Source organism: Protopterus annectens, chromosome 15.part0 (genome assembly GCF_019279795.1).
Source record: "Protopterus annectens isolate FY-2018-M chromosome 15.part0, PAN1.0, whole genome shotgun sequence".
NCBI lineage: Eukaryota > Metazoa > Chordata > Ceratodontiformes > Protopteridae > Protopterus > Protopterus annectens.
The window spans coordinates 348,089,633-348,111,191 of NC_056749.1; the positions used below are offsets into that span (position 1 = coordinate 348,089,633).

The 21,559-nt window shown below is 40.0% G+C and overlaps 1 protein-coding gene across 3 annotated transcripts in view; it reads left to right on the forward strand.

The window, feature by feature from the left end:
• The window catches only part of OPHN1 (oligophrenin 1), a 2,670,560-nt gene that overhangs the window by 1,544,358 nt on the left and 1,104,643 nt on the right, over positions 1–21,559 (forward strand). The window lies entirely within an intron of this gene.

Here is a 21,559-nt window from a genome sequence, read left to right on the forward strand (position 1 = left end):
ATCTTACAGGCTATGAGAAGAAAAGAAGTGTTATGTGGAAATTACGGACAAGGTAAACAAAACAAGAACCGTGGGTTAGGATGTGTATAATGCAAGAATACTTTGAAAATTTTGTGTCCAGCATAGAGATAGATGGGGTTGGAGAGACATGATTTGCAATACATGAATAAATCCACAGGGTTGTAGTATTGTGATCTTTTTTTGTATACCACTAAAGGTCCCCATCATTACCAGGAGGTGCAGTAATCTTGTTAGATTAAGGTCGTCATTCATATTTTCAATATCCTATATTATAGCAGAGTGAAGTTTGGTCACATCTTCATAACCATGTAACTATAGAGATTGCTTCATGGGCAGCTCATGGTAATGGCCTGCAGGGCTTCACCACTCAGAATTAAAAAAATGATCATAAAAATGGAGTTTTATGTACTATATACTTATTTTTTTATAAACTAGGTGACATTCCTTTTTGGAGACAAAGAGGTCATGCAGCAGTGTTGTGTACATGCACAAAATTCAAATTTATCTTTAAAAGGTTTGGCTTACTCAAATAGGCTGTATTTAGACATATTTCCATAGTGAATAAAGTGATTACACCTTATTGTCCATCCTTCTGCCATTTTGGGGGAACAAATAGCACTTCATTTGTTTTTTGTGTTGTTAGACTGAGCTGTAAGCAGCCATTTCTCATTGGTTCACATTGTGTCAAGTGTCTGGTGCCTGAAAATCAAAAGTGGAAGAATACTCTATTTATTGTGGCTGGACTTGGACAGTAAAAGTTGGAATGCACTTTTTTATGGCAAAGTTTTTTTATTGAATAATATTGAGCTATTAGATTACCACTACCAGCCGTATTATAGGATGGTATGCATCCCTTTCTTTTGTATAGAGGAGTGACTTGAGTTAAGCATAGTACATCAGAACGGGGGCTGGAAAGGGTTACTCAGTATATATGTCTGAAAGCAAAGAACTGAAATACATTGTTGTGGCCATTTATTATGCATTTGTTTAGGTATTCATTCATGTCAGCACAATAAGACATCTGACTTGTACAGTCAAAACAAGTGGCTGTTTTTAATGTATGATGAAGCAGTCTGTGGATGAATGTGAATGATCCCTGTTGTTTGATCACAGTTAAACAGTCATCCCCTTCATTGATCTAAACCTCGTGATTTTAAGCTGCCACCCCCCTACTGTAAATTGAGCGTAATAAGCTCCTCCGTTCCTACACTGCTGCTGATATCTTGAATTATTTATTTGCCTTTTCTTGTGTGTCTATTGAAAAAGTGCATTTTGCCCCTCTTTGTTCTTCTTATTTATTTATTTAACATTTGTTTACCAGGAAAGTGCAACTTGGAACAAAGCCATTTTTCAGTGGAGGCCCAGAGAGAAATACTCCAGACACGTCTTTATAACATGGGAGGAAAATGGAGTACCCGGACGAAACCCACATAAATGCAGGGAAGACATGCAGACTCCACACAGAAGGAACCCCAGCCAAAAATCGAACTGGAGAGAACCTGTTGCTGTGAGGCGACAATGCTACCACTGCACCACTGCGCTGTCGTAGTATTTACTTTTTTAGAATCCATTATCTAGCTGTTGGATAAAGTAGTTTATTTTTACACTCTAGTAATCACTTGTTTTTACATCATCAGGTCAGGGATTTTTCATCTAGTGCACTGGGAGGTAGCCTGGTCTGTTTAGGTTGGGGAAATGCATAAGAATTCTGCATGTAGTTTTATTGGCTGAAGGGCTTGTTAATCAGCTTATCTTGTTTTTACTGTCTTTATAAATTCAGTACAATTGAGTGGCTGTTGGTTCATTTATACAACGCAAGGTACTTTTATTGAAAAATCACACTTTTATAAGCTGTGTAAAGTACACTGCTGTATCCATATCTTTAAGTTTGTTTGTATCTTTTAAGTTTGTTTGCGGTAGCATTTCACTCCAGACACTCCTTTACTGTGCTCTTACATTAGAAGGACTGGGATTATTTATCTAGTGCCAGTAAGTGTTTACCTGGTCTTTTTGAGCTGGGAAACGCACAAAAGGGTTCTAAGTATTTTTGCACTTCTTTTATATACTCTGACTATACTTTAGCAGTTTCAAAAAAACTGTACTGTCTGCTGCTGCTTTAAGTAGCTAATTGCATTGTATTACAGTGTATCTGTTAGTTGTAGGGCTTTTGTAGGTAGTTTGTGTGGCCTTGTTATATTTGGGCTCCATATCACCTATTCTATTTTAAGAAGGTGTTTTTCTGCACCCTTGTGGCTGAAGTATGCTGATCTAACCTCTCTGAGTTTGGGATTGCTGGTGGAAGGCTTATTGTGTGCTGTCCTGATTTGTAGTTAGCTTAAAACTTATTTCTCTTTGCTTGTATTTAAGCCTTATATTTGTGCAGGTTTTGGCATAGATACTCAGAGCTGCTCGTTATTTGGCAACTTTGCTACTGATTGCTGAGAACCTGCTGTCACTTGGAGCAATCCACTACTCTTCTACTTTCAGCTTTTCCCAGTTAGGGGTCACCACAGTGAATCACCTGTCCACTCATGATTGGCAGTGGAGTTTTATAGTGTCGAGTTGCCAGCCTGGCACCCAACCTTCCACAGAAGGCACACACATGCACACAATCACACCTATGGCCAATTTAGAGTATCCAGTCCACCTACAGCATATATTTGGGATGTAGGAGGAAACTGGAGGATGTGGAGGAAACCTACTTGACCACAGGGAGGACATGCAGACTCCACACCGAAGGCAGCCCAGCCAAGGGTCGAACCGGTGAACCTTTTGTTGTGAGGTGGCAACGCTAACCGCTGCACCACCTTGGCATCCCTGGAGCAATCCACTACTGAAAAGACAAAATAAGTATTTTTGCACTTCTCTTGTATACTGTGACTGTACTTTAGCAATTTCTTAAACTATTTGCTGTTCATTTTGCGCTTTATACCAACAAATGTACTGTCTACTGCTCCTTAAGTAGCTAATTGCTCTGTTTTACATTGTATCTGTTAGTTGTAGGGTTGTTGTAGATAGTTTGTGTGGTCTTCTTATACTTGGGCTCCAAACTAGCTGTTCTACATTAAGAAGATGTTTTTCTGCACCCTTGTGGCAAAAGTGTGCTGATCTAACCTTTTTGATTTGTGGATTGCTGATGGAAGGCTTATTGTTTGCTTTCTTAATTGGTAGTTAGCTTAAAACTTGTTTCTCTTGTTTAAGCCTCACATTTGTGTGGTGCTGCTGTTCACTGAGCAGTGGTTAGCAGTGCCCTGTGTAGTCACAAAAGCTTAAGAAGCTCAGTTTTCTCTAACCAGCTGTCAGTGAAACCCTTCCAAGCTTTTCTACTGCTCTAGGAGCAACTCAGTTGTGCACTGAGCAGCGTTGCCTTATTGATCAACTGTAGATTACAGAAACTATAGGTCCCTCTTTTAGTCCACCACAGTCCTGTCAAATTAACCCATTCCCTTCCCTAATAAAACATACACTAAGAGCCTGCTATCATGGTGAGTCAGTTTCTCGTCATCTCTCTTGCCAGCCTGATAGATATGGACATCCTGAGGCAATGTAGCAGTTGCCTCATATATACTGACAACCACTTACTCCTGAAACAAATACTTTGTGAGAGATGTAGTTACACTATGAAAATTGAAGGCAAGACTCTCATATAAAGACAGTTAGCTGCCTGTCAGGTGCCAGGATCCATCAAGTCATTCAAGCATTCAAGTCACTCAACCACAAGTACCTGTATGACTGCGGCATAGTCCATATGAGGGTAATGACTTGAGATGTATCTGACTGGACTATATGAAGAGAGACATGACAGCTCTCTAATTATGTGTCACAGCAGGTATAAGCCTATCCTTAAGCAGCATTCTGCCTTCTCCAAGGACGATGCCACAATACAGACAAAAAATGGTTGACTTTAACAATTGGCTTAGCTTCTGGTGTCAGTCCAAAGGGATCCAGTATCTGTCAGCCAGGGAAGACATGGTCAAAAGGCCATGCTGCATTGCTAGAGACGGTCTACACCTGTCTCTTCTAGGCTTTCAGATACTGGCAAATGCATTAGACACCCCAATGTGCCTTTTTTAGGCAGTGTGAAAATAACCAACCTCCCAATAATACAAAATCCTCTCTAGATAAAGTCAAGGTACTGCTGCTTAATGCAGGGAATCTAAACAAGAAGTTGCACTCCATGGAAGTGCTTCTTACTTTGGAAGATGCTGATGTCTGTGCAGTCACTGAGACATTGTTCAAAGGTGTGGAAAGCTCCTCGGTTGTGCAGGGCTACAATGCTTTTCATACATTTAGACCACAAACTGAGTGCAAAAGAACCAAAGGAGTAGGTGTATCCATCTTTATTAAGGATAAGTACACCTCGAGATTGGTCAAACAGTATGACTCTCTTGAACTATTCCATGTCCAATTAACTATATGAAAAGCCCCTACCACATCATAGCTAGTTATAGGTCCCCCACCATGAAACAGGAAAATCATACTGCGTACCTGCAGTTACTGGACTCACTTGTTGTACAGCCCAACACCTTACCCATGGGTGATTTTAATTATGCTACCATCAGCTGGGAAATATGCACGACCACTGGGAAACATCCATGACCACAAACATGCTGGCTTAGAGGTTTTGGACTTTGTCAGTGCAAATGCTCCGGAACAGCTAGTTAGCACACCCACAAGAGGCTCAAATGTCCTGGGCATACTAGTCACTATCATGGGAGAGCATTGCACCCCTTCCTGTGTGATTTCCGGACTATAAATCAGTCTTGTTCAATGTAATTATAAGACCAAATACCCAATCATGCTCAAAAATGCTTAAGAATTTTCAAAGCCCCCTTGAACACAGATAACATGGACTGCTATGAAGAGGTGTATACCAATGACCTGTATAACCACTTAAGCTGTTGTAAAGTATCGGCTGTACCTGACTGGATTAAAACCAGGTCTTGCTGAAAAAAAACAAGCCACCCTGGTGGAGCCCTAGTATAAACAGGCTATAGAACAAGAGAAAGAAACTAATATCCAAGAACAAGAAGGAACGGGTTCAGCAGAGGAAGAAATCCCTCTGTAGCTTAAACAAACAAATTAGAGATCTTGTTAAGTGCTCTGCAGCTAATTATGAAGCAAAAATAGCATCCCTAGCTAAGGATAATCACAAGGCATTCTTTAACTACATACAGAATCTAAAAGGGAATACCGACCTGTGTGCTGAACTGGTTGTGGATGGCACCACCCATACTCTAGCAGAGGTAATAGCCAACCTGCTAGCTGACAGATTTGGTGCAAACTTAACCCCCTCGTCCACTCCAGTCATCCTCCAAAGTATACCTGCCACCATTCCTCAGCCTATTATCTTAAGAAAGCAGTTCATCACGGCACTGTCCAAGGCCAACAACATGGTATCAGTGGGACCAGACATCTTAAGTTGCCTTTTAAACAACTTCAAACATGACCTAGCAGACCCACTTGGATCCCCGTTTAACTACAGACTGCAAACTGGCTATGTTCTGGCAGAATGGAGGACAGAAGTAGTAATCCCTCTGCACAAAGGAGGACTGTCAACTGGCCCTGGGGGTTATTGGCCCATAACCTTGCATAGCCTCATCTACAAGGCCATGGAAAGACTCTTTATGGACCATATGGAAGATCAGGAGACATCTGAAGAAGAAATATGGACATGGAAAAGAAAAAGAGATTTAATATGGTGTAATGTTTATGCAAAGGAGAAAGCAAAACTAACCAATATAAAAAGAGCAGCACCAAATGTATTTGAAGAGAAATACAGACAAAGGAATCCGGACATGGAAATCTTTACAATACAAAAAAATAAGAAGACAAAGAGGAAAAGTATAAAGGGAGATTAGTAATGGAGAAGTCGGAGAAATAGAAAATGAGGTTATGGTGTACCTGCAAAGTAAAGGATTCAGTGTAGAAAATCTAATGCAGAAAGCACCACAACAGGATAGAGCAGTGGATATCCAAATTAGGGGGAAACCAGTGGAACAGGAAGCAATTGGTCAGGTGCCATATGAAGATATTTTGGAGTCTTCCACCAGTAACCAGTATAAATGTTCACTTGAAGCTGGACAGCAAGGGAAGGAACAAGAAACTGTGGAAACACTGATGCAGTCAATGTTGAGGAGTGACAGGCCAGTGAGTTCCCATATGACTGAGCAACAGATGGCACTGGATGAAATTTAAGAAAATGTGCCACAGGAAGATGCAATAGAACTTCCTTTAGAAATGGAAAGCAAAAAATGTGCCCTCAGTTTCGAAGAAAATGAGCTAAGAGAAGAGTTGCATGATTTAACAGACATAGATAGAGACATATTAAGATCAATGAAATAATTAGACTGCAGAAGGTCAATAAAACCCAAAAAGTCAGAAGTTTGATGAAGCAAATGAACAGTAATTAGGACTGTCCATAGAGATCCATGTGATATGACAGAAGTAAACAGGACATATTACTGTGCAGCTAAACTAATAACTGATGAAGTTCTACCACAAGAACACAGGGCAGTGAGGGAAAGAAAGGGGAGAAATTGAATACCATCATGGAAGTATTGAAAAGAGAAAACTATAAAGCAGTTAAGACAAGAAGTGTCACTGTTAGAAAAATATGGAAGAGGGAATAGATCAACAAAAATACTAAGAAAGCTAGACATGATTAAAGCAGTGTGCAGTATTAAAACAGACCAGGATCTGTCATGCACTATTGCAAATAACAAACTAAAAATCTCAGCACAGGCAGAAAAACATAGAAGGTATGCAGATAAATATAAAGGAAAAGTACAAAATAAGAAAATTACTGATGGCCCAAAAAAGTTTTATAGAGAATAGGGAAATAAGGTAAAAGGAATTGAAAGACCACCAAAAAAAGAAGAATGAGATACATTTTGGAGACATATCTATGAAGATCCTGTGGAGCATAACAAAGATGCTAAACAGATAGCAGAAGTAAAAGAAAGAATAAAAAGTTTAAAGGTACAGGATATGAAATGGGATGAAGTAACAGTCAGAGAGATTGAAACAAAGTTAAGAAAAGCATTTAACTGGAAAACCCCAGGCCCAGATGCAGTACCTAACTTTTGGTTAAAAGTATTAACATCTTTGCACGAAGATTTAGCCATGAGTAATACATATTTATATGTGCACTGTGAACAGACACCAACCTGGCTAACAACAGGAAAAACAATGCTCCTACTTAAGAGTGAACCTGCAAGCTACCCTAAAAATTATAGACCATTAATTTGCTTACCAACAACTTATAAACTATACATGGGAATTGATGCCGGCATAGAAGAAAACTCAATTATGGCAGTAGAACAAAAGGGCAATAAAACAAAGTCATATAGAAGAAAGGATCATTTGTTAAATAATGTCATAATGGAGAACTGTAAAAAGGGGAAGAATCTAAGTATGGCATGGATTGACTACAAAAAATCATTTGGTAGTATCCCACATTCATGGATAAAAGAGTGCTTAAAAATGTATAAGATACACTGTACACTGATCGACTACGTTACAGTGACCATGAAACAGTGGCAGACCATTTTGCAATTAAGTCACGATAAAGGACAAATTATTATCCCTGGGATAAAAATTAAAAAGGGGATATGCCAGGGTGACTCTGTCACCACTGCTATTCTGCCGTGCCTTTAACAGCTTAGGCCATAGCTATAATTTGGCTCCTAGAAAACAACAAAATGTAAAGACTTCTCATCTTCTCTTTGTTGATGATTTAAAACTGTATACTTCATCAGATGAGGAACTGAAGGCACAACTGCAAGTTGTCAAAACGTTTTCAGATGATATAAGAATGTCATTTGGTCTTGATAAATGTGCAAAAGCAACCTTTAAAGTGGGAAAACTGCAACACCAGGAAAACATCAGTTTGGGACAAGAATGTGATATAAAAGAACTTGAGCAAGAAGGAGTGTATAAATATTTGGGAATTGATGAAGGGCCAACAATAAAACTTGAACAAATTTGAATAAAACTTAGTAAGGAATACTTAATCCTCAAAACAGAATTGACATCTAGGAACAAAATCCAAGCTATAAACCAATTTGCTCTTCCTGTCCTAACTTACAGTTTTGGAGTGATTGTCTGGCCCCAAAATCTGTTGGATAGATTAGATAGGAAAACAAGAAGGATGCTTCATGCTCACTAAATGATTTATAAAAATCATTGCATACCAAGATTATATATTTCCCATTCTGATTGAATAATGGGCCTCCTTGAAATTGATTACATGTATAGATCTGCAGTCATGGGATTCCACACATATCTGCTGACCTTACAAGACCCAAATGTAGTAAAAGTTTTGAAACATAAGGAGAAAAAAAATCTAAGATGACTTCTCTGCTTAATTTAGCAGAAGCATATTGGCATCAAGCAGGAATGGAAATCAAACCAGAAGTAGATAAAAATTAGGCAGCAACTGAATGTGCCATAAAAAACAAAAGAAAGAATATAGAATTGGCTAGGCTTAAAAAAATGGCTCGCAAGGGCAGTTAGCCTAGTACTATATTAGAACATGGCTTATTGGTTAAGGTGTTTGCCTTACAAACACAAGTTTCAGGGTCACTTCAGTACCATAGGGATAATTAGCTAGGCTTAAAATGGTTCGCAAGGGCAGTTAGCCCAGTACTAATCAATGAACCTATGAACCTATATAAGGTGAAGGACCAGATGAGAAGGCAAGAAATGTGGAAAATGCATAAATATAGTTGCAAGTATAGAAAACTTTTGGAAGAGCCTCATGTTGATCAGGAACGAATGCAGGAATAGTTAAGGAGAAGCAAATTCAAACCAAGAGATGAAAGGTTAATATTGGTGGCCCAAAATAGTGGGGTGCGTATACATTGGTTTACAAGGCCCATTGAACATGTGGGAGAAACTGACAAATGTAGGTTTTGTAAAACTGAATTGGAAACAGTCGCACACCTCGTTGCTGGTTACTAATGGCAGAAGGACTGCATACTGAAAGGCATAGTAATGTGGCACGATTGTTGCACTGGAGATTGTGCAAACACTATGGTACTGAAGTGGCTGAAAAACAATGAAAATATGAGCCACAAAGCATTGTAGAAAATGATGAAGTTTCCATCATGTGGGATCATCCATTACCAACAGTTCAAAATATAGATGCGAGAAAACCAGATATAATGGTCCATGAAAAGAAGACAAAGGTAGCATTGATCACTGAAATTGCCACACCCAGTGACTACAGTGTCTTACGTACAGAGACACAAAGTCATAAAATACCAGGATTTACAGAGAGAAATGAGGGCAGTGTTGAAGAAGGATACCCAGACAGTTCCAGTAATAGTAGGAGCAGTGGGTATTATAAAAAATGAACTTGCAGTCATACTTAGATATGTTACTGGTACATGTAACTCCATATGAATTGCAGAAGCAGTCGATACTTGGCACATTGTGGGTGCTGTGAAGAGCACTTTTGGCTAACATCAAAAATAGAAACATTACTGTTTTCATAAACTTTAATCTTACTCTGACTTAGGAATGGGGCTTATTCCTGTCATGGTATTAGAAACCCAAACGACTTGGAAAAATTAAAAAAAAAAAAAAAAGAGAGACCTTATTAACAAGGACAGCGGTAATCTCCAAATTCTGGGACCAACCCAGTCCGGCTTCATTAAATTTTGATCATGCCTGTTAAACATTGTTGACTTCTTCCTGAACATGCCTGTTAAACATTGTTGACTTTTTCCTGAAAGTCACCAAGGGCCTGGACGAAGAAAAGACAGTACATACCACCTATCTTGACCTAGCCAAGGCATTTGACACAATCCCCCTGTCAGGTATTATAGAGAAAGTCTCCCAATTGGGAATGAACTAATACTTTACCAGATAGGTGGTCAACTGGCTCACAGACGAGACACATACTGTCAAAGTGGGTGATTTCACCTCTAGCAAAAATCAGTCACCAGTGGCATACCACAGGGTTCTGTGCTGGGCCCCTTACTGTTTCAAATTTATTTCTCAGGCATCCAGGCAAACTTGGGCAACCTGTGACTGACCAAGTTCGCTGATGATTGCATAGTGGGAGCAATCATTGAGTCTTGCAATGATATTAATGTACTGTAGACGGGGTAATGCAGACAAATGTTTGGTGCCAAAGCCATTGATTAAAGCTAAATGCAAAAAAAAAAAAAAAAGCATTATTATTCCCTTTGAGAAAGCTGACTTCCCTGCTAATTACATTATAGACAGCACCCCCCCCAAGTGTTGTCCCAGTGGTATGTGATCTGGGTACTCAGATTAATAGCAACCTGCAACCTGAACTTTGACCACCACATATCCACAGTAGTAAGGAAATCCTTGTATGTGGCACATCTTATATGCATCACATCTACATCTAAGAATGTTATAATTCTGTTATACTTGGCTGTCATCAGACCAATAATTGAGTGCAATGCTTCCTTTAGTATGTACCTCACCAGACACCTGCAACAATTGGAAAGATCACAGAAGTTTCTCTCCAAGAAATTACAGGGTACACAAAACAAGTTATATGTGGAAAGATTGAAAGCTCTGTCACTGTATTTTGTCTCTAGAGGTTGGTAAGAGATGACCTATGCCTGGCCTACAGAGCAGTCTCTGACCTGGACCTGACGGAAATGTTATACAGTCATAAATCAAACTCCGTGAGGGTCACTCACTCCAGGGATCTTAACCTAGCCTCTGACATGAACAGGTCATGCTGGATAGATAGATACATCTCCCAGAGACTGACACTTCTCTGGAACAAGCTTCCAGTTCATGGGAAACAGTGCCCCTCTCTGACCCTCTTCAAATGCAACCTAGATTAATGGATGGGTAACTGCACATTCAACCCTAAGGAGCACCCACCCATGCCCCTCGTGAACAGAGGAAGTCAGTATTAACCACCATAGACCCTTACCTCTGCAAACTTTACTCACCAAACCACCGAAGAATGTGTCAACTCAGGATAAATATGACTAGCCTTGTAAGGGCTCCAAAACTGGTAGCCTAGTAATCTTCTATGAGCCTATGAGCCAATTAATATGTCTTGGCAGGTCTATTTTCTGTTTGAGTGAAACATGATGAATTACTTTACTGTGGCCATTCTTTATTTATTTGATCACAGGCAAACATCTTTAGTATACACCACTAATAATGTCGTCGTAGCTGTCTTGTGAGTTTAAAATTAACTCTGTTTCTCACAGTAGCTTTGGCATGTATCTAGAAGAAGAAGACAACTGCTTGAAGAATGATTAGCTTGTGCAGTATTGAATGACCGGTTATTTATGAAACATTATAAGGGTGCATACCAATGAGTCAAGCTGAAGCACTGTTCATAGATGCATAGGTATGTAGTAGGTTAATGACCACCAGGGCCATTATAAGCCCAGCCATGCAACTCAATTCAACCCAATAGCATCCCCTTGTAACATGTGTATCTTACTTGGAAGGGAGGCAGTGATATGTTAGTTAGGAAGGCTATCTTAAGAGATTACTGAAAAGTTATGTGGAGGGGTATGTTTGTTAGGAAATGTTTGCTGTCAGCCTCTATGCATAAGAGACAATGGGGCCAGCCCAGAGATAAAATTATGATTATCCATCCAAAGTTAGTTAGCGAATGTTTGCTGTCAGACTCTGTCTATAAGAAACACGTGAACCAGCCTGGAGATGAATTTACAGTTTAATATCCAATGGTCAGGCTTACATTTTAGTAGGGTTAGGGATGATCTGTGCTTCACATGGATGGGGAGCCTATTCCACAGCCTGGAAGTCCTTTGATACACATCTGTCACACCAGCATGTTCTATGCATGTTGCAAACAAAGTTCAAATCTCTGGATGTAGTGTTTCTATTGCTCCTCATTTTGCAGATGTGCAAAACCTCCCTCAGGGCTGGATCTAAGGTTGCCTTGTATGCCAAGCATAGATCACTTCTCAAGAATGTGTAGAAGACCAAGTAAAGAGACAGAGCTCTAAGGTGATCTGTATTGGATAGTGTGTTAATACTCTGGATTCTCTTAGTGAGGAACTTCATGGTTATTAAACTGTTGCAAATGCGTAGTAGCTACATGCCAAAAGGAGGCTTTTTACTTTATGGTGGGTCTCATAAGATCTGAGTAGAGTGGTACTGTAACTTCCTAGGACCTGGATGTCACTTCCTTACTTATAAGTTTGGCAGTATAGAATGATTGTCTTACTACCTTGGTCAAAGGCCAGATTACTAAATACAGATAGATATCCTTAGGTTCATAGATGTATTTATTTATTTATTTATTGACATTTCATTACTGGGAAAGTCCAACTGGGTAGAAGCCCATTTTCAGCAGAGGCCTGGGGAGAAAAGCTCAAATTTATAACATTTTAAGAACTGTAATTTTACAGTCTTCAAAAATAAAACCAAAACATCTGCATTTTAAACAGTTATAACAAATTAGACATAACATAAAATATTGATTAAGAATCGATAGAAGTTATATGACAATAAGTTGTCATATAGGTCTTCCCCTGCACAGCGTAAGGCAGAAAAGAACTTCGCCCTTTTCGAGCGACTACTCTACTTTTGCCCACAACCTGTAAAAACAAAACAGGTCATTATCTGGTCATTTTAGTATAGACTTTAAAGTAAAGTATTATTTAAGGGTCCTCAGCACTAGCACAAATCTCCCTAGGCTTACCCAAACAAAAAATCCAAGCTTGTTTGCATATACTCCACTTAAACTACAGAACACACTCTAAAACTAAGGCAAACTGCTATAAAATTGTAAAAACAAGCTCCCAAAGCATAGGCATTGAACCTGGTGTTTGTTTAGATGAGATTACTCACCTGCAAGTTAATTATTCAGGAGTTACATCTTGAAACCTGGGCTCTAGTGGCTTAGTGTAAACCCCCTTGTCTGGTGCCTTTAATTTCAAATTCCTAGTGCTGTAGGACCTTGTTACTGGCCTCTACCTCCTGAGGTATGTATTAAGCTGTTATTCATTGTTCCTAATAGACTGTTAAATGTATTTAAGTTGAATTGTGTGATTTAATAGTAACTGATGTAACTCTTTTTTGCTACATAGCTACATAATGCAGTATTGAATGGCATGAATATTGTAGCTACTTGTTTCTTTAAAGCTAAGTTGTGTCTCTATAGCTAAATGTGTTTGGTAACCAGACTTTAGTATGACAAGCTCTTTGCAGAGCTGTTCATTAGAGTGAAAATTGAGAGCCTTCTGTATATTTTTTGAGAAGCAGGATATTCAACATTCAACATTTTTTGACTCTCAGTCATAAGGCACTGTTGCAGTAAAATGCTAATGTGTTATAATGATTTATGCTATATGTAAAGATATGTGAAGATTTTACTAACATAGTTTAGGGGTTTCCTCGGGTAGTCTAATGTTGTTTAAGCTACACAGCTGCTTCTGACTGCCTCTGAAATCAAGCTCTCTCTCTATCTCTCCCAGGTCTTCCCCTGCACAGCGTAAGGCAGAAAAGAACTTCGCTCTTTTTGAGCGACTACTCTACTTTTGCCCACAACCTGTAAAAACAAAACAGGTCATTATCTGGTCATTTTAGTATAGACTTTAAAGTAAAGTATTATTTAAGGGTCCTCAGCACTAGCACAAATCTCCCTAGGCTTACCCAAACAAAAAATCCAAGCTTGTTTGCATATACTCCACTTAAACTACAGAACACACTCTAAAACTAAGGCAAACTGCTATAAAATTTTAAAAACAAGCTCCCAAAGCATAGGCATTGAACCTGGTGTTTGTTTAGATGAGATTACTCACCTGCAAGTTAATTATTCAGGAGTTACATCTTGAAACCTGGGCTCTAGTGGCTTAGTGTAAACCCTGCTCCGCTCCCCGCCCTGCCCCCTATTCCCACCCGCCCCCAGTACTCGTACTTTTATAACCTCAAACCACTCCCCCTACTGTCCACTAACTTCCTGTACCTCACTACCGCCCTCTAAGATCAAACGGAATATGACACCACCTAGGAAGCTTATCATACTAACTCTTTTTCCCCTCCTACTTGTCCCTTACCTAGCTACCCTATATGAAACCTGGTCTTACATAGGCTTCCACCACTCAGGCTACCAAACCAAGCCCTCACCCATAATTAACAACAGAGGCCATGACTCAACTCCCTACTCACCCACCTTGTTAGAACTCGAACGCTATGTAATTATCAAACCTACCAATATTAGGCCAAATGATAAACATTACTACAAACTTCTACTCAAAGCCCTCAAATTCATTACCACTCTGAATCACAGACTAGCCACAGATGGTGATATCCACCCCAACCCTGGCCCTTCCCCTCCACTCAATTGTAATTCCACCCTATCCTCCCCTCCACTTCTCAATCTAAACTCTAGACCCTTTAACTCTCTTCTGACCTGTCAAATAAACATCAGAAGTGAAAACAATAAGATTCACAACCTACATGCCCTTTTAGCTACTTGTTCCCCAGACCTACTATGTCTCACAGAAACCTGGCTTAAACCAAGTACGAAAGACACACAGATAATCCCACCAGGGTATGATATACTAAGAGCAGACCGAATAACTCGTAAAGGTGGCGGTGTAGCCATACTCTACAAAAATACATTACAAATCTCCCTTGCCTCTCCACAACCCCTCCTAACAAACAATGCCAAAATTCTACTTGTAAAACTTCAACCAAACAAACATAAAAGCATAAATATGGCATGTATTTACATCCCCCCAGGCAACAATAATAACAAAACCTTAGAGGACTTTCTCCACTGGTTAACTCAAACTCACCCCAGGAATCCATAGTGTTAGGTGACTTCAACATCGATTGGAATTCCTTCTCATCTAGCTCCCCATCTAGCAGCATAAATCTACATGGCTTTTCTCAGCTCATATCCACTCCTACCAGACTAGGTAAACCCCAAAACAAAGACAGCATCCTGGACTGGATCCTTACTAATAAAGATCCTGACCAGTACTCAGCAGGTACTCACCCAGAGGACATGAGTGATCACTTACTCACCTATGTTATCAAATTCAAGAAAATCACCCCCTTCTTACAACTATAAAAAAAATCAGGAATAATAATAAATTCAACGCCTCCATTTTTCAAACTGAACTTAAAGCCCACAACTGGACAATACTCAAGTCTCTTCCTCTTGAAGAGGCAGTTATCTACTTCAACACCACCTTCCTCAAGATTCTAGATTCCCATGCTCCAATACGGTCCATTAGAACTAAAACCAAAACCGCACCATGGCTCTCTAAGGAAACAAAATCCAAAATCCTATCTAGAAACAAGATGTGGGTCACATGGCGTACCTCTAAAGACCCACACTCCCACCAAACCTTCCGGCAACTTAGAAATGAAACTAAAAGAATGATCTTAAATGATAAAAAACTTCTTCCTCCACCTCCAACACAAACACCTTAATAATCCACAAAAATTCTGGGCAGGCTTAAACAAGCTCCTGCACCCAGGCCAGGCAACCACCCCACTCCAACAACTTGCAAACAACAGTGCCCTGTAAACATTGCTAACACATTCAATAGTTTCTTCACAGAAACTATACAATCCCTGGCCACACAATTCAAACAAACAACCAGCCCACTCCACTACCCATGCCAGCAGAATACTACAACTACATCAGATCATCTATTTACCTTCGATCCAGTACCCATATCCTTTATAACATCTCTTCTTAAAAACTAAAACCCACTAAGCTAGCAGCTGACCTTCTCCCAGCTGAGTTTCTGCAAAAAGCAGCTGAGGCCATTTCCTATCCTGTCTCCATAATCATAAACCGTACCTTGTCAGAAGCCTTCATCCCCTCCATATGGAAAATGTCCCACATTATTCCTCTCCATAAAGGTGGTAGCTCACTAGAGCTAACCAACTACAGACCTATAGCTATACTCTCACCCCTGGCCAAAATTATGGAAAAGTGTGTCCACAAACAACTGATGGAACGCCTCACCAAAAATAAAATTCTAGCTAACTCCCAACATGGCTTCAGGCCAAATCACAGTACCACATCAGCCCTACTATCCTTTTCTAATACCATCAATAACTTCAGAAACAATAATAAACTATCTGCTCTTTTCTTAGACCTCTCCAAGGCCTTTGATATGGTGAACCACATTCAACTCCTCCATACATTAAAAAAACTATCACTCAGCAATTCCACGCTGAAATGGTTCCAATCCTACCTGTCCAATAGGCAACAGGCTGTTCTATGGCAGGACAAATTATCTACATGCCTACCTGTTACACTTGGAGTTCCCCAAGGATCTATTCTTGGCCCTCTTCTCTTCACCATCTTTGTTAATGACCTGCCCACAATCACCCCCCATGCCACATGCATTCAATATGCAGATGATTTGACTATCATCAGCACTGCCTCCAACCTGGCAGACCTCACTGCTTCAACCCAAGACACCTTCAACCTAATAGAAAAATGGTTCTCAAGTCGACAACTAGTTCTCAACCCCAACAAAACAAAACTACTTACTTTCTCACCCACTAACAAGACTCTTCCCCCCACCTTCTCTATTACATCCTCCAATGGAATCACTATATCACCAGAAGCTCACACAAAGCTATTAGGTGTTACCATTGATAACTCCCTTAAATTTGACACCCATTTCAATCTTAGCATCAAAACCGTCAATAAAAAGCTTGGCTCTCTCTATAAAGTAAAACACTTTCTCACTCCTCACGCTAAAATTACAATTGCCAGCACACACCTACTATCAACTCTTTTCTATGCCTCCCCCCCTCTTTACAAACCTAAACAAGACCACCCTTAACAAACTTGCTTCTTGTTACAATCACATAGCTAGATTTGCCACAAATTCCACCTTTAGAACGCACCACTGCACTAACTTGAAGCAACTAGGGTGGTTAGAGTTTTCCAGCCAACTCCATTTCAACCAACTCAAAATGGCTCACCAGATACTGTATCACCCAGAGAAAACACCAGCTCTGAAAAACATCATTAACCCCTATATTAACCTGCAATCTTTACGCTCCTCCAATAAGATCTTAGCTCAAACTACCAAAGCCAATAATTCTGCTGGGGATTCTCTAGTCTCAAACTTTGTAGGTAAAATGTGGAACTCCCTGCCGACCATGCTCACCTCAGAACCCTCACCCTTACAATCCAAAACCATGCTTAAACCCCATCTCAATACTCTCTGGCAATGTCCCTGTTCCAAACCTGATTAAGCACTATCATTTACCCTTCTCTTACCTCACTATCCTTAACCGCTTTTTAACAAGGCGCCTTTGTAACTGACCTATTTTTTTTTTTATATGCTGCTGTTGTTTTTTTTTTCCCAAGATGTGATGTATCTTTATATTGTATTTAGAACTCAACTATCTTCCTTTTTTTGCATTAACAATGTTCATATGTCTGTTATGTACTTGGAGCTTTTCTCCCCGGGCCTCCGCTGAAAATGGACATGTATCCAGTCGGACTCTCCCGGTTAACAAATGTAAAATAAATAAATAATAAATAAGTTAATATTTAGAGACATTTTAGATAGTTTGTAGGGAAGTTAAAGATAAGTTATTCTAATAGAAACAGGAACTGCAATATGAAGTGAGGGAAAACCAGGCTTATGGTATTTTTAGAGAGAAGGTCAGGGAAAAGAATTTGATAGAAGTAAGGAAGTTAGTGAAGAAGGGAGAGTAAGGAGGTATAAGAATGAAAAGGTACTTGTTCACATTTAGGGATACATTTATCCTGGTTCTAAGCAAGAATAGAGACAAATTTTAGCTAGGAAGTCTTTCAGATTGGTTCTGAAAGGTGGGAGGGAGTAATTTGACAGGTAAGGAGTTCCAGGCCTTAGCAACCTTTTATGAGTACAGACAATTCCCAGCAGATGTGTTAGGTTTGTAGACTAGGCTAATGACCACTAGGGCCCTCATGATTCTAGCCATGCAACCCAAATGTGACCCACAAATTTGATTTATATAGGAGGGGATTTATAGACTGCCTCTGTCCATCATCGACATAGGCAATAGACAAGGGATGAATTTTTGATTACCCATACATTGGTCCAAGTTACACTTAAATAGGCTTACGGAGAAACTCTGCTTTATGATGGATAGCCTGCTTCAGAGAATGGAATATCCTCTTTGTATCACAAGCAAAATGTAGGTCTTTTGTTGTAGTTCTGATGCTGTTTGTTTTGCAGATGTGCAAAAGTTTCATCAAAACAGGGTCCAGGGATGCCTTGTATGCCAGGCAAAGATCATGTCTCTGAAGTCAGTATGATATCGAGTAAGGAGTCAGGACCTTGAGGTGATTAGAATAGGGCATTGTGTTTACTCCCTGTATTCTTTTTGTTAGGCAGTTTTGTAGATGGACCAGTTTCTGCATGTGTCTAGTCAGGTGCATACTGAAATGGGAAATTTTAATCAATGGTGGGTCTGATGAGGGCCAAGTACTGTCATACGATGACCTCTCTGATCCTAGATGCCGTGCCCATAGAAGAAATTTCTTACTACACTGGACATATTTTGGTCAAAGGCTAGGTTAACAGTTGCATGAGTTCCCAGATCTCAACTTTTAGGGGTATTTTACTGATGACATAGTTACCCATGGTTGCCAATTTCTCAGAAGGTACTATAATGCTTTACTTGGCATTGAGTTTTAAGCCATATATTTGGCGCCAAGCATTTGTCTGTGTTAGACATCCCTGGAGAGTGTTTTTGTCTGGGGGGGGATTCAAATGACTGCTCCCAGTTTGCAATCATCTGTGAACTTGGTCAGCCAGAATCCTTTAACATTATCTTTTATCTCTGAGAAGTAGATGCCTAAGACGAGAGGCTCACCAACGAGCCTTGAGGGACTCCACTTGTGACTGGCCTCTTTGTAGAGGTGACCTCACTGATCCTAACCTCTTGGGTCCTATCCCTGAGCCAGCTAGCTGTTAACCATGTTGTAAAGGGGTTTATGCCTAGTTCCTTAAGTTTGCTGACAATGCCCAAGCAGGGTATTGTATCAAATGCTTTAGTCAGTTCTAGGTATGCAGTATGCACTGCTTTCCCCTCATCCATTGCCTTAGTGGCCTCTTCAAAGAAATCCAAAAGGTTTATTAACCATGACCTTCCTTTGACAAAGCTAAGTCTTCTATGTCATTTTTGATAATTTCCATGATAATTCTTTCCATGGCTTTGCAAATAAGACTAGTCAGTCTAATGGGTCTGTAGTTATCAGGATCTGTTGAAGGTTCTCCCTTATGAAAGGGGGATGACTGTCTCAATCCTCCCTTCTTGTGGCACAGGAATGCTTTAAGACTATAGTTAAAAAATGTCTCAGGGGTCCTGGTAAGCTGTATTTTATACGGTTCAAGAGGCATACTGGGATGTTATCAGGGCCCACTGAGGCTGTGTTCTCAGCTTTAGAGAGTGCAACCAGTACATGTTTCCTATTTATAGTTAAAAGGGTTATGTTTGAGGGTATTTCTGTATGAGTGGTTAGGGTGAGATGGAAATAAAGCTGGAACTGAATTTGTCCACTAACAGGTCGACTATGTCACCAGGCTTGGTGAATGTGGCACCATTAACCACTAGTTCAGCACATTACTGTGTACTGCCCTTGAGGTTTCTGACATAGCTGAAGAATACCTTATGATTATCTGAGAGGCTGTCTTCACCTCAAAGTTAGCTTTGTTTGAACTAATTAGCTCTCTTAATTGCCTGTTTGATGAGAGAGTTTTTATCTTTTTAGGAATTAACCTTTCCTGATTTTTGCCATAATTATTTTCGTTTTGTTGTATATCTTTTTTAATTTGGAATGATACCAGGGCAGTTTGTTTCTCAGGCTAGTTCTGGGCTTAATTCTGGTACGTGCAGCAGTCTCTGTGCTGGCACTGACATGGTTGTACAGAGTTTCTGTAAGCAATTCAGTGTAGGCTGCTGTGTTCTTGGGGTTAGGAGAGGCATTGAATTTTGACAAATCATCACTTAATAAAAGGTAGTTTGCCTTGGAATAGTTCCTGTTACTGGTTACTGGTTTAATTTGGGTTACGAAGTTAATATTGATTTTGATGGAAGACCTTACTAGGGAAGGCAAGACATTGTGTGTGTGGGGTTCTCCCATTTTGGTGTGTATGAGGTCCAGTATGTTGGAAACTCTAGTGGGCATATTCAGTATTTGGTCAAAAGTGTTTATATTTACAAAGTCCTGGAATCACAGCGCCAGTGAATTTGAGGCCATGTTGGATTTCCAGCCAATAGAAGGGTAATTAAAGTCTCCCATGAGTAGGGTGTTAAGTTGAATGGGAAGTGTCTCCAGTAGGTCCAAGTATGCATTGTGAGCCTCTTTGAAAATGGAGGCTGATCTGTAGCTGCCTAGAATATGGTACAGGATTTTGTCTGTGGTGATCTGCACATGGAGGAACTCCAGCACTCCATCCTGTTTGACTAACTTAGAGGTATGCTTGTTATTGATGTATATTGAGACACCGCCACCTTTAGCCATTGTCTGTGCAGCTACTGGCTTAAAAGTGTGGAAGACACTGAAACCTTGCACATCCAACATACTCTCTGACACTTTAAACCATGTCTTGTAACTGCATGGATGTCAATATTCTTGAGTGTGAGGAGGGCTTGGAGAGAGTGTAGATTTTTATTTAGGCTGCTGGCACTGAGCAGTAACATCTTGAAGTTCAGTTGAGTTGATTTTGTTATGTGGTTAGGTTTGTCATTTTGGCCTTGCCTAAAAAAGGCACTTTGAGGGTGGATAATGTTTTAGCCAATATTCCAAAATCCTAGTGGGGACAGGTGCAAAGCATCCTTGACAAAGCAACAGTGGTCTGTTAATCATGTCCTCCCAAGCTGACAAATATCGGATCCCCTTAGAATGACACCAGAAAGACAGCCAATTGTTGAAATCGGTTATCTTTTGCTCATATTGTGGCATCATCCCTAGTGATGGTATGATGCTCAGTGCCAGGCTCATGCCACCCTGAAACACATAGTCTGAAAGCCCATAATGTCTCTCTTCTTATAGCCCAGGGAAGTACATCTTAGCTCATTTACACGTGGGCTATAATGGAGTCATACTGGTACCTGTGGTGTAATGATGTGAGTGTGTGCATGAGTTGGCAGATCCTAGCTCCAGGTAAGCAAGTAACAGTTAACTTCTCCTTTTTCAGCCTGACTAGCGTGGCATCATTATGTCTTAGAATGGAGTCCCCATGATAAGAGTCCTGGGAAGTGTGTTTGCTTGCCTTAGTGCTCCATTGAGGGTGACTGTGTGGTTTCAGGTGTTGATTTTTTATGAGTGCCGTTGGCCTTGCTGAGGCATATTTTTGCCAATAGCTGGCCTAAGTAATCTTTGTTGTTTAGGAAGACTGCTTTTAAATGCCTTAGCATATGTTAGTTTGTGTATGCATTGTGTACCATGTGAGGTGGGTGGTGTGCATGGTTTCATCATGTGCTTGTATGTGGGAATTTACCTGCAGTGTAATTTTGTAAGCACACATCTCACATACTGTGTCTTTTTCTTTAAGAATTAAGTGGTTGTGGTAAA